We start from the raw sequence: 14,093 nt of genomic DNA, 5'->3' as shown, positions 1-14,093 counted from the left end.
GACAGAATTAGAAACAGACAGAACTTCCTAAGTGATTCTTTAAAAATACAATTATATTTCCTTTAATGACTCCTATCTTTTTGCTTTGAATTCCCTCAGAAGCAGGTTCCAATATAAGGGTTTTTAAGGCAAATAGTTTATTTGGGAGGTGATCCCAGGAAACACCTGCAAGGGAGTAGAGAAGTGAAACCTGGAAGCCAAATAAGGTGTGTTAAGTTACAAGTTACACCTGGAGCTCAGTCCTGCCAAGGAACTCTGAGAGAGAATAAGGCCATGCCTCAGAGTTATCCCAACAAAAGTACAGGGTAGGGTATTTATCCACCAACTCCCTGTATTTATCCAGCAGTGCTGGTGGTATTTATCCACCAATGCCTTACCAGAGAGCAGCTTCCAGGTGCATCGATCCCTGGAACTTCTGGCTTGCTTTGCATGCAGTCCTCAGGCAGACAGGCACCGGTGTTTGCAGTAAGCAAACTTTGTTGTTTAGATATGAATGCTGAGAAGATCTGGGTAGGGCATCATACTGCTAAGAAAAACTACTTATCGTACTACTAAGAAAAACTACTACTACTACTAAGAAAAAAATCAAAACTCCCTATCCTATCTTAAAAAGCATTGCCTACCACTCCTACCTGATCCCCATTCTCCCTTTCACCCACTAGGACCCAAGTGTGCCTCAGCCTCCTGAGTGGTTGGAACTACAAGGCATGTGCCACCATGCCCAGCTTATCTTTTTATTTTGATTTTTTTTTTTTTAGAGACAGGGTCTCACTGTGTTGCCCAGGCTGGTCTCAAACTCCTGGCCTCAAGCAGTCCTCCCACTTCAGCCTTCTGAGTAGTTGAGACCCCAGGCGTGAGCCACCTTGCCTGGTGTTGGCTCCTTTCTTACATTCAAATTTTTGCTCACATGTTATCTTTTCAGAGATGTTTTCCCTGAGCACCCTGTCGAAAGTAGCCTCCAGCTTGTTAACTATAACGTCATTCTATTTTAATTCTATGCATATCACTTATCATACTGTGTGATTTTTGATAATTTATACACTTGCTTGTCTATCATCTGCTTCTTCCACCAGTATAAAATCTGTGTGAGGGTAATAACCTTGTTTATCTTGTCATAGCTATAAACCCCCTGAGCTTATAATAGGAAAGAATACATATTTGTTGAATGAATGAATAAATGAATAGATGAATGAACATACTCAAATTTGCAAATAAAATAAGTCGCAAATAAAAAAGTTAAGGTGGAAGCAACCCAAGTGTCCATCAACTGATGCATGGATAAACAAAGGGATGAAATATACAACAATAAAATATTCAGCCTTAAAAAGGAAGGGAAGACCGGGCGCAATGGCTCACGCGGGTAATCCCATCACTTTGGGAAGCTGAGGCGGGCAGATCTCCTGAGGTCAGGAGTTTGAGACCAGCCTGGCCAATATGGTGAAACCTTTCTCTACTAAAAATACAAAAATTAGCAGGCACTGTGGTGGATGCCTGTAATCCCAGCTACTCAGGAGGCTGAGGCACAAGAATTGCTTGAATCTGGGAGGCAGAGGCTGCAGTGAGCCGAGATGGCGCCACTACACTCCAGCCTAGGTGACAGAGTGTCTGTCTCAAAAAAAAAAAAAAAAAAAGAAGGAAGAAAATTGTGACACATGCTACAACATGGATGAACCTTGAAGACATTATGCTAGGTTAAAGAAGCCAGTCACAAAGGGACAAATACTATATTATTTCACTTACATGAGGTGATTAGAGTAGTCAAATTCATAGAGACAGAAAGATGAATGGTGGTTACCATGGGTTGGAGGGAGGTGAGAATAGGTAATTAGTGTTTCATTGGTATGGAGTTTCAGTTGGGGAAGAGGAAAAACTTCTAGAGAGGGATGGTGATGATAATTGCATAACAGTGTGAATGTACTTAATACCACAGAACTATACATTTTTAAATGGTAAATTTTATGAATTGTATTAGTCCGTTTTCACACCGCTCTAAAGAACTACCTAAAACTGGGTAATTTATGAAGAAAAGAGGTTTAATCGACTCACAGTTCCACATGGCTGGGGAGGCCTCAGGACACTTACAATCATGTTAGAAGGCAAAGGGAAAGCAAGACATGTCTTCTCATGGTGACAGGAGAGAAAGAGAGAGCGAAGGGGGAAGGGTCATACACTTTTAAACCATCAGATGTCATGAGAACGCACTCATTATTACAAGAACAGCAAGACAGCAGACAGCAAGTCTGCCCCCCATGATTCAGTCACCTCCCCCCATGCCCCTCCTCTGACACATGGGGATTACAATTTAAGATGAGATTTGGGTGGAGACACAGAGCCAAACCATATTGTGTACATTTAACCAAAATTTAAAACTTAAAAAATTAACCCCAATTGCCAAAATAAGATAAAGCCTGGATTTAAAATCTGACTTAGCCCTTACTTGCATAATCCTAAGGAAATTATTTTATGAAACTTTTTTTGAGACTCCATCTCAAAAAAAAAAAAAAAAACCCTAAAAAACACAAAACTCTGTAGCCCAGAATGAAGTGCAGTGGTGCAATCTCAGCTCACTGTGACCTCTGCCTCCCAGGTTCAAGTGATTCTCATGCCCCAGCCTCCTGAGCAGCTGGGATTACAGGTGTGTGTCACATGCCTGGCTAATTTTTATATTTTTAATAGAGATGGGGTTTTGCTGTGTTGGCCAGGCTGGTCTCAAACTCCTGACCTCAGGTGAGCCACCCGCCTTGGCCTCCCAAAGTGCTGGGATTACAGGCGTAAGCCACTGCTTCTGGCTGGGATTTTTTTGAGACGGAGTTTCACTCTTGTTGCCCAGGCTGGAGTGCAATGGCGTGATCTCGGCTCACTGTACCTCCCGGGTTCAAGCGATTCTCCTACCTCAGCCTCTCGAGTAACTGGGATTACAGGCAGGCACCATCACGCCCAGCTAATTTTGTGTGTTTAGCAGAGATGAGTTTCCTTCACGTTGGTCAGGCTGGTCTCAAACTCCTGACCTTGGGTAATCCACCGCCTCGGCCTCCCAAAGTGCTGGGATTACAGGCATGAGCCACGGCACCCAGCCCTGGCTGGAAATTATATTATAAAACTTCTGTGAAGCAGTCTCCTCATCTGTAAAGTGAAAATAATAATAGTGCCCACTCTATAGGTTTATTATAATAATGTAGGTGTTCCTGAATTTATTTATTTTTATTTATTTATTTATTTTTTATTTTTTTTGAGATGGAGTCTCACTCTGCCGTCCAGGCTGGAGTGCAGTGGTGCGATCTCCGCTCACTGCAAGCTCTGCCTCCCTGGTTCATGCCATTCTCCTGCCTCAGCCTTCTGAGTAGCTGGGATTACAGGCACCCGCCACTATGCCTGGCTAATTTTTTATATTTTTAGTAGAGACGGGGTTTTACTGTGTTAGCCAGGATGGTCTCAATCTCCTGACCTCGTGATCCGCCTGACTAGGCCTCCCAAAATGCTGGGATTACAGGCATGAGCCACGGTGCCCGGCCCGTGTTCCAGAATTTATAAATTTTATGACTCATTAACATTTCAAAGGAATTTTGGGAACTGCTATTAGATTGACATTATTTTTGGTCAAATAGGATTAAAAACAAAACACAAAACTTTCATTCACTCTGATTATCACTATATAAAAGAAAAAGGATTTTAATGTAAAAAAAAATCTAGAAAAAGAACAAATTCAATGTAAAGAACATTAAAAATACTTTTTAAAAAACTTTCACTCTTAATAATTATAGAATAGGTAATTTGGACCAACCCTACTGGTGAGGATAAGTAGAAAAGCTAAACAAACTATATTTAAAAAAAATCTGTTTGTAGACATTAGAAAGACATAGAGATAGTGAAGAACTACTGGTACAAGATCCAAGAAAAGGAAATCCAGAAAGGTAATTCTGGCACTTAGGGTATTTGTGGAATCTGGAAGAGGTGGTTGAGAGAATGACCTCTTCTTTTAACAGTCTCATGGGGGTAAGGGAACAAAAGTTGGAATGTAAGCCCTGAAAAAGTGATTGGCTAAATCCTCCCACTGCTGTCTCTTTGAGTTAAGATCTTGAGAGGCTACACCTTAGGTGTAAAGGTGAACTTTAGGCTGTCTCTGCCCAGCTTTGAATGGTATCAGTCCAAGAAATTGGGTTAGGGTAAGCCTAGATTGCTAGTGCCCCTAAGCACTTGGAATAAGCAAATATAAACCCTTTCTAGAAGAAGATAATACCCTATCCCTCAAAATAATTTTACAAATAGTTTTACAAACATAACATGTGGCACACAATAAAAAATAACCAGACACACATGGAGACAAGACAACACAAAATAAATCAGAAGAAACAACAGATAATAGAACAGTCCCATATAGACTCTAGATATTGAAATTATTGAACACAGACTTTAAAATAACTATGCTTAATATTCAAAGAAAAAAGGACAAGATTGAGAATTTTGTCAGAGACCTGAAAACCTTAATAAAAGACTTGGTAGATTTGAAAAAGAATCAGGTAGAAAACCTAGAAATGAAAAATACAGTAACCCAAATTATTAACACTATTGACAGGTTTTATAAAGAATAGATATTGTTGAAGAGAGAATTAGTGAAGTAAAAGATACGTCAGTGAAAAAGATCTGGAATGAAACATAAAAAATTCAGAAATGATAGAAAATACAGAAGAGAGAGTAAGAGATAGAGGATGAGAGGATCTAACATATATGTATTTGGAATCCCAGAAGTAGAGTGGGGGAGACAAGGCAGAAGTAATTATTTGGAGTTGAAGGCTGAGAATTTTCCTAAACTGATAAAATCATCAAGTCACAGATTTAACCCCAAACAGGTAAATATAAAGAAACACACCTGGATACTTCACAGTAAAACTGCTAAAAACTAAAGACAAGGCCAGGCACGGTGGCTCACGCCTGTAATCCCAGCACTTTGGGAGGCCGAGGTGGGCAGATCAACTGAGGTCAGGAGTTTGAGACCAGCCTGACCAATATGATGAAACCCTGTCTCTACTAAAAATACAAAAATTAGCTGGGCATGGTGGCATGCACCTGTAATCCCAACTACGCGGGAGGCTGAGACAGAAGAATTGCTTGAACCTGGGAGGCAGAGGTTGGAGTGAGCTGAGATGGTGCCATTGCACTCTAGCCTGGGCAACAAGAGCAAAACTCCATCTCAGAAAAAAAAAAAAAAAAAAAGCCAAAGACAAGATGTCTTAGTCAGTTTTGTGCTGCTGTAACAGAATACCTGAGATAGAGTAATTTATGAAGAAAATAGATTTATTTCTTACAGTTCTGGAGGCTGGAAAGTCCGAGACGGAAGAACACACACCTGGGAAGGGCTTTTGTGCTGTGTCATCCTATGGTGGAAAGCAGAAGGACAAGAGAGTGCAAGAGAGCAATAGAGTGCCAAACTCACTTTTACAACAAACCACTCTCATGATAATGACATTAATCCATTCACTGCCTTCATGACCTAATCATCTCTTAAAGGTCCCACCTCTCAACACTATTTTATAGGGGATTAAATTTCCAACACATAAACTTTGGGGGACACATTCAAACCATAGCACAAAACAAAATCTTAAAAACAGTCAGAGAGGCTGGGTTCAGTGGCTTACGCCTGTAATCCTAGCACTTTGAAAGGCCAAGGCAGGAGGATCGCTTGAGCCCAGGAGTTCAAGACCAGCCCAGGCAACATGGTAAAACCCCATCTCTTCAAAAAATACAAAAATTAGCCAGGCGTGGTGGTGGGCCCCTGTAGTCCCTGCTACTTGGGAGGCTGAGGTGGGAGAATCACCTGAGCCCGGGAGGTTGAGGCTATAGTGAGCCATGATCGTGCCACTGCACTCCAGCCTGAGTGACAGAGTGAGACCCTGTCTCAAAAAAACAAAACACAACAAAATGAAAAACAAAAACAGGAAACAAAAAACAGCTAGAGAGAAAGCAACATTTAGACAAACACTAAACTTCTCAAAAATATAATGAATGCCTTCACAACAGAAACAATGGCAGGCAGAAAACAATGGGATTATATATTTAATGTAGTGAAAGAAAATAGCTGCCAACCTGCTATTCTAAAGCCAGGAACATATCATTTAAGAATGATAACCAAAGTCAAGGAAATGTATCATCAGTAGATTACATGAAAGGAAGTATAAAAGAGTGTTCTTCAGACAGAAGAAAAATAATCCACATGGAAAGTCAGAGATTCAAGAAGTAAGAAAAAAGGCAAATATGTGGTAAATCTAAATGTGTATTACTCATATAAAACAGTTATAATATCTAAGGAGGCTCAAAATGTAGAGTTAAAATACAAAAGCATGGTATAACATTATGGAGGAGAGAGTAATAGGAAATGGGTAAAAGTATCAAATAACACTAGAACCTGATAAATCAAGGATGAGCGTTATAATCTCTAGGTGTTGTGGTCCAAATGTTTGTGTCCCCCCAAAATTCCTGTTGACCCCTAATCACCAACGTGATGGTATTAGGAGGTAAGGCCTTTGGTGGGAGGTGAACAGATCATGAAGATGGAGCCATCATGAATGGGAGTAGTGCCCTTATGAAGGTGACCTGAGAGAGACCTCTTACCCCTTCCATCACGTGAAATCATGTGAGGAGGTACCATCCATGAACCAAAAGGCAGGCCCTCACCAGTCATCAGATCCACTAGCACTCTGGTCTTGGACTTTCCAGCCTCCCAAACTGTAAGAAATAGTTACCCAGTGTATGATATTTTGTTATAGCAGCCTGAACAGACTAATGCACTAGGGTAGCCCCTAAAACTTAATATAGTGTGCATATCTCCAAACTAATGATGGCATGGGTGGAATAATAAAACAGTATTTTATTAATCCGAAAGAAGACAAAAGGAATGTAAATCAGGTAGGACAATTCAGAATACAAACTATAACATGGCAGCTTTAAACCTACATAAACTAGTAATTAAGCTACATGTAAACAGATAAAGTGTCACAAAATAATCAAATTTTTTAAAACCCCAAATCTACATATTGCTATGTATTAGGCATATATAAAATATAAGGGAGAAATCCTGTTGGACATTGATAATGGCCAGGGTGTGGAGTGGGAGGACCTTGTGTTCTTATTTTTCAAGTAGGAATAACCAAAATGTAGTAATAGGTAGCTTTGTTAAGCATTTACTAAATAACTAGACTAAGCATCTTATGTTTTTTCTCAATTACTAATGTCCAGCAGGTTTTCTTCATTGGCTTTCTCAACAGCAGTCACACCAAAGGCAATGTGACCAGGGATAGCAGGGGTTAGCACCACTCCATAGGAGAGCTTTCGGACACAGTTGCTCCCAAATCCAAGAGGTGAAGTTTTTGTTTTTAGAATAAAAACTCTAAAGCAATAACTCTGATATTTAGTCCAAACAAACCCTCCTTCCCACCCTTAGCCTGCCAACCTTCACTCTCAAACTCAATCAAAATTTTTAATGTGGAGGTTGAGACCCAAAGACATCACACTGACTTTGCAGTTAAGAGATGGAAGAAGCATAAGTTTAGAGTCTGGGATTTTATCCTAACTTTGCTCCTGCCAGCTGTGTGACCTTAGGCAAGTCAACTAACCCACGTAAACTCAATTTCTTCAATAAAGTTGAGGTTACCCTACCTCAACTTACTTCATAGGTTGTGTTGGGATTACAGTGAATGAAAGCTCTTCTATCTTCCACATGGAATTTCCCTCTCTGACTGCCGCATGCATGTAAGCCAGCACTTAAAACCTCAACTCTGAGATTACTTAGTCCAACTTCTGTTTTGCAGATGAGGAAACTGAGGCACAGAGATCAGCTGTGTGATCTTGGACAAATTGCTTAATGTCTCTGGTCTCAGTTTCCTCATCTATAAAATGGAGATGGTAATCCTAGCCTGGCGTAGCTTTTGTGAAGATTTAATGAAGAAGTGTGTACCTGGTACTGGTACTTGGTAGTCATTCAATGCATTGTGGCAGCTACTATTTCTTAAATGAATATTCTTATTATTTTGTGTGGCATTTGAAAGGTCATTCTGCGCTGAGGTATTGAGAGCTGGCAGGCTGCAGCCATTTGGTCACAAACCTTAGAATTGTTGGTTTGTCCTGGGGAGACCTTCCTCACGGGGTCAGGTAGAGTTCAGTGAACTCGCAAAGAAGCGTGATTTTAGACGCTCCAAGGTACATCCACTCATCTCCTCTCCACTCCCTCTGCCTGTTATTAAACTGGTAGTTTTTACAACATCAATAAAGAACTTTCCTACCCAATTACCCCAGACAATAGGCTGAAAAGCAGTTTCGACTATGAAAACTTCGTGTTGGGTTCATTTAGATTGTTTTGCTGTGTCAAATCCTCACTTGAGTTCAAAAGTTCAGCTGAACCATGAACTTTGTAATTTCACAGCAAGCAGTTCTACAAATATAGTGGAAAGTGAATAAACATACAATATTTAAGGTGGGCTTGTCACGTTGTGTATAATATAGTTAGGAATGGTTGTAGGTAAAACAGCCCTTAATTTCCAGAGCACAGTGACGTATCAAAAAGAAAGAGGGAAACAAAATTAAACCAAACTGTTCCTTGAGTTACCTGACCTCTGAGGCTTCCAAGGGAATGCACATTCAGTGACTAATCATTAGTGGACAAACTGAAGCCAACTAATCTTCTTAATAAATTGTGAAGTCTTGTATACCTCTTGGTTTTAGTGGTGGCTTTTCTGCCTGTCTGGACCAGGCAGCATATCAAAACAAAAGGGTCATGACTTTATGTATTTGTGAAAGTTAGAATCCATGTTCTCATATAACTCAGGCTTGATTTGACCTGGTTACACAAGTGTAGGTGGAGTGAAATTTTCACAGGAATGAGAATAATGGTGCGTTCTCACTTGTCTATTAATAAATACACGCACACTCCAATTCAGTTCAAGAGCCCCTCATTTTGTAAGCCTTGTGTTTGCAGCTTTAGGGTTGAGGCTAAAGCAAACAAGACAACAAGCCTCCTTGGGTTAGGGTGTCTTTCAGCTTAAACCCAGTGAAATCCTCAATACCGTGGAATGAGATTTCATATTGCATCAACGTATTATGCTTCGTTTCTTACAAAGAAACTTGTTTCTCATTGGATTTTAGGTTGCAGTGTGTAAAAGCAAAGGGACAACTTTGAGGCAGACCATTTGGGGCAAGTGGAGTCAGTCCAAGCAAGATGTTTTTATATGGCAGCTGTTTATCCCTCTTTGTTTACCAAGGGGTTGGTCTGCAGGGTCACGAGAGGAAAGCTACGCTTGGTCATTTGTGGAAGCAGAGAGGAAGGGATGGGGTGAGAAGGTCAAGTCCTGTGACGGATGGTTCTTCATGAGTTAAATGAGACGGGCTTTTCAAAAGCATTTTCCTCCCTGTCCTGACTTTTATCTCAAAGTTGCCAAAATTTTAGCTCTAGCCAGCTTAGGACTCTTTTTAGAAAAATCCCCCAGCCGAGATGGTCCGAGGCTATCCTGCTGTCCTGAATGGTGCGTTTTTCCACACAAGAAGGTCTTCTTCAGTTCAGTCAAGAATTGATGAGATTTTTCATTTTTTCCAGACATAAATCATCACAATAAATTTAATGCCTCTAACCAAGAACTGAGAACCATGATGATAAAGGGGGAAAGTGTGGGGTGAAGACTGTGAAATTTGGTTGACCTAGTTAAAGGTGGTCTGTCTTCCTGGTGGGGTTGTGAGGCTGGAAGGAAAAACAAGGTTCGCTGCTTTTGTAGCTGGCTGAACTGGGCTGCCCAGATTTTACGGCTCTGTTTCTGGTTGACCTGCCCTGTATAGTGGCGCTGCGTGTCTCCTGATGAGGCCAGGACAGGAGGGGAGTTGGTGGCATTCTTTTAAAGAGCTTGTAAGAGAGTGAATAATGACAGGAGTTTTTGTTCACTCATAAAGTAGTTTATGAAGAACCCACTTCAGGGGAATGATGGCTGAGGGTCTGTCAAGAGGGGGTCGGATGGGAAGTAAGAGAGATTTCTATGGGGACACATCAAGAAAGGAAATCTGGGAATGGAAATGGGAGCTGTGGTCCGGTCTGCACTCTTTGCTTGTATCTGTAGGACAGTGAGAAGGGGATATGGATTCTCAAGGGACAAAAGTGCCATGGCAGTGACTCTAGAATAAAAGGCAGATGTATGAGACAATGACAGAAACAAGACTTCTGAGGGGGTCAGGCTGAGAAGGTCCCATTCAGCTTAGGCAAGGCTGACTGTAGAGAGACAATGTGTGTGTGTGTGTGTGTGTGCGTGTGCGTGTGTGTGTGTGTGTGTGTGTGTGTGTGTGTGTACGCGCGCGCATGGCGCATGTTGAGGATAGTGGAGACCGGCAGAGAAGACATGATTTCAATGCAAAAATGTCCAACATTCCGCTCACCATGGATTTGTGCTGTGTCCCGGTGACTTCCTGTCTATATGGATGTCACTCTGCATTAGATTTTAGGACTTCCAACAGCTGTCTAGGGGGAACCCTAACTAGCAGTTTCCTATCAATTTCTTTGTATCAATATTCTTATGTATATATGTATTAGCTCTAATCCTTAAACAGTCTTTTGAGGTATGGGCTAGATCTGTAGTTTATGATTGAGGAAACTGAGGCCCAGAGGTTAAATGACTTAACTGGGTACACCTGTCTAGAAGGTAGCAGGGATGGTCTGGAAGCCAATTCCTCTGATGTTAGGCCTTAGTTTACCTTAAGGGGAGAAGGATTCGCTTGAGTCTTTGGATGGTGGGGACAGGAATAGCTACCTTTGTGGGTAGCCTCAGGCCACCAGGAAGGCTGCTTGAGTCTGTGCTTCCATGCTCTGGGATAGATTTGAGAAGCCCCAGGCTGTCCTGGGTGACATCCTTGGCCACGTGGTCTCAGTATCCCTCCTGTAGCCACCACAGGACAAGGTTTCGAACCTGGGTTCCTGTCCAACAGGACTTTGTAAAAAGGATTAAAGCTCTTTTTATTTTTCTTTCTTTTCTTTTCTTGTTTTTTTTTTTTTTTTTTTCCTTTGAGACAGAGTTTCACTCTTGTTGCCCAGGCTGGAGTGCAACGGCGTGATCTCGGCCCACCGCAACCTCTGCCTCCTGGGTTCAAGCGATTCTCCTGCCTCAGCCTCCCAGGTAGCTGGGATTACAGGCATGTGCCACTATGCCTAGCTAATTTTGTATTTTTAGTAGAGACGGGATTTCCCCATTTTGGTCAGGCTGCTTTCAAACTCTCGACTTCAGGTCATCCGCCCGCCTTGGCCTCCCAAAGTGCTGGGATCACAGGCGTGAGCCACTGCGCGTGGCTAAATTTTTTATTTTATTTTACTTTTTATTGAGATGGAGTTTCACTCTTGTTGTCCAGGCTGGAGTGCAATGGCACAATCTCAGCTCACCGCAACCTCCGCCTCCCAGGTTCAAGCAATTCTCCTGCCTCAGCCTCCTGAGTAGTTGGGATTACAGGCATGTGCCACCACGCCTGGCTAATTTTGTATTTTTAGCAGAGACAGGGTTTCTCCGTGTTGGTCGGGCTGGTCTCAAACTCCTGACCTCGGGTGATCTGCCTGCCTCGGCCTCCCAAAGTGTTGGGATTACAGGTGTGAGCCACCGCGCCCGGTCAAAGCTCTTTTTAAATTGACTAAGTCCAGGATAGTTTGAGACCTGTCAGTGATAAGAAAAGCAAAAGGAAAAATCAGGCTCAATTTGCTATGTGCTTTTTCAACTTCTGTTTCATTCTTAGGAACATTAGCCTGCTCATGGTGGTGCTGAGGGCCATGGTGCTAGGCAACTATGTTTGGATCATGGGATCTGTCCTCCAAATCAGAACTGATTGGATGCAAGTGTTGCCAATTCATAGCTTTGAAACTGGCTGAAAAAATAAATGGCACCATTTGGGAGGCTTTGGCTTTGGGAAATTGAGCAAGTGAGTGTATTGGGGAAATTGAAGCTTGAAAAGGCAGGATTTGGAGGAGGTGAGGGAAAGGAGATGTTTCAGATAATAGAAACAGCATGATCATATTCACAAAGGTGACAGGGCCTCTCTTCATGTCTGGGGGACAGTCAGTTGACCACTTTGCCTGAAGTGAAAGGTTGGTGCAGGGGTGTGGCAGAAGGCAGGGAGGAGGACTTGGTTCACAGTGGGGGTGAGGGAGACCTTCAGATACCAGGCTAAAGAGTTTGGGTTATAGATTATGGGAGATTATTGAAAGTTAAGTGTTGGGGAGAAGACAGGAAATACATTTTCAGAATTTTAACCCCATAGCATTGTGCAGAGTGGATGGAAGGACACGAATCTAGTAAGTAATTAATGTCAGTAATCAAATGTCATTATCACAATTTGGGCCAGCTTTTAAGCTAACACAAAGATGATCATTATTTGAGTGACTTGTGTCTCTGCTGCCTCCTCTATTCTCAAACTGATTGCTGGTTTCTATTCACTCACCACATGTTATTTAGCACTTCTCTTCTGGCACTGTGCTTCTCCCTGTTTAGCACTAACAACCTTCTGCTTCATATATAGCTATTTATATGTCTGTCTCCACCATGATAGCACCTCCCCAAGGAATCCAAATGTTCAACTTGAGTCTGTTTCCTAGAGTGTGTCTGCACTAAGATCACTGGAGCCAAGGAGATCTCTATCAAAGAAATAGCAACCCTGCCTCCTAGTTCCTGAACTTGGCTTCCAGGGTAGAATCTACTATTAAATAAATAAGGTATTAACCAAATTAAACAACTTTTAATGACCCAGAAAAAATAACTCAATTCACAGAAAAAAAATAAAGAGAAGAGCAGATGTCTCAGCAACCTAGCTCTCAGTGAAGAAGCGTGAACATGCTGGTAGCAATGTGATTTCAGTTAATCTTGCAAGACTCTTGTGCTGTTTCCTGGAGAAGATAAACTCCTGTCCTGCAGACTTTGTTGACATGTGCTCATGCACAAGAACAGCTGGAGGTTATCATTCCTTCCTCCTCTCAGTAAGTATTGAGCACTGTGCTAGGCTCTGAGGGTACAAAGATGAGGAGGACCACTCTCAGCCCTTGGGAAGGGCGAGGTTGATGTGTCAACTAATCCAGTGTGAATGGGGGCCCCACAGTGGCTGGTTCAGAGGAGTATTTAGGAACGAACCATTAGCTCTGCTGCTGGGGGTGCAGATGGACTGATCTCCTCTCAGAAGGCTTCCTAGGGGAGATCAGTTAGGAACTAGGCCTTTGAGGAAGAACAAGTTTGGTGGAGTGGAGTGAAGGCAAGAACACTCTAGGCAGGAGACACAGAAGGAACAAAGACCAGAGGCATGAACTCTATTTCACAGGGGCCCAGGGTTCTTCAGCAGGGCTGCAATTGGCATTTGGTCCAGGACAGTGATAGACTGCCCACACTGCAATCACACTGGATACAGTTTACATCCCTTCCCCATCAAGCACTCCTGCAGTGACAAGCACAGGCTTCCAATCATTTCCAAAAGCCCCTGGGTGTGGACACAGTGGAGGGAGAGGGCCAGCTCCTCCCTGCATGAGAACCACGGGAGGTGGTGCTTGAGACTTGAATGGGAGGCTGGGGCTGTAGTGTACAAGACCTTTCCCTTAGAGTGTGAAGAACCTGTGCAAATTCTGGACAAAGGAAAGACCTGGTCAGAGAGACCTGGGGTTATAAAGGTCACTCTGGCACCAAGGCGAGTTAAATTAGAAAGAGGCAGAGGCTGAGAAGTACAAAGTGGATTCTGTCTCTCTCTTTTTAACGTGGATCATTTTTTTACCAACACACAATTAGCTAATTTTTCTCTGCTTTCTCCTTGGCCATTCACAAAGAAATCTGGAAGAATGAGGCCTCTTTCCCATTAACTGCCATGATTTCTGGAAACACTTTTCTGAAGTGGTTACAAATGATCTCAGCTGCCACACCAGGGCCCTGTGCTTTGGATAATCCTTGCATTATGAAGCAGGAATTATTCCACCTGTTATATGGATGAAGAAATTGAGGCTCAGAGGTCTGAATCTAAATCCTGGGCTTTTGGGCCAGGTGCGGTGGCTCACACCTGTAATCCCAGCACTTTGGGAGGCCAAGGAGGGCAGATCACCTGAGGTCAGGAGTTTG

General features: G+C 42.4%; 1 long non-coding RNA gene across 1 annotated transcript in view; it reads left to right on the top strand.

Annotated features, from left to right (window-relative positions):
* LOC131382999 (uncharacterized) overlaps window positions 1-12,791 on the top strand; it is a 48,489-nt gene extending 35,698 nt beyond the window's left edge. Inside the window, exon 4 of the long non-coding RNA XR_009212649.1 lies at window positions 12,772-12,791. This is a non-coding gene — a long non-coding RNA (uncharacterized LOC131382999). The remainder of the gene's footprint in view (window positions 1-12,771) is intronic.
* The last annotated feature ends 1,302 nt before the right edge of the window (window positions 12,792-14,093 follow it).

Source organism: Hylobates moloch, unplaced genomic scaffold, assembly GCF_009828535.3.
Source record: "Hylobates moloch isolate HMO894 unplaced genomic scaffold, HMol_V3 SCAFFOLD_3, whole genome shotgun sequence".
In the NCBI taxonomy this organism is placed as follows: domain Eukaryota; kingdom Metazoa; phylum Chordata; class Mammalia; order Primates; family Hylobatidae; genus Hylobates; species Hylobates moloch.
This window is presented reverse-complemented; position numbering and strand designations above follow the sequence as displayed.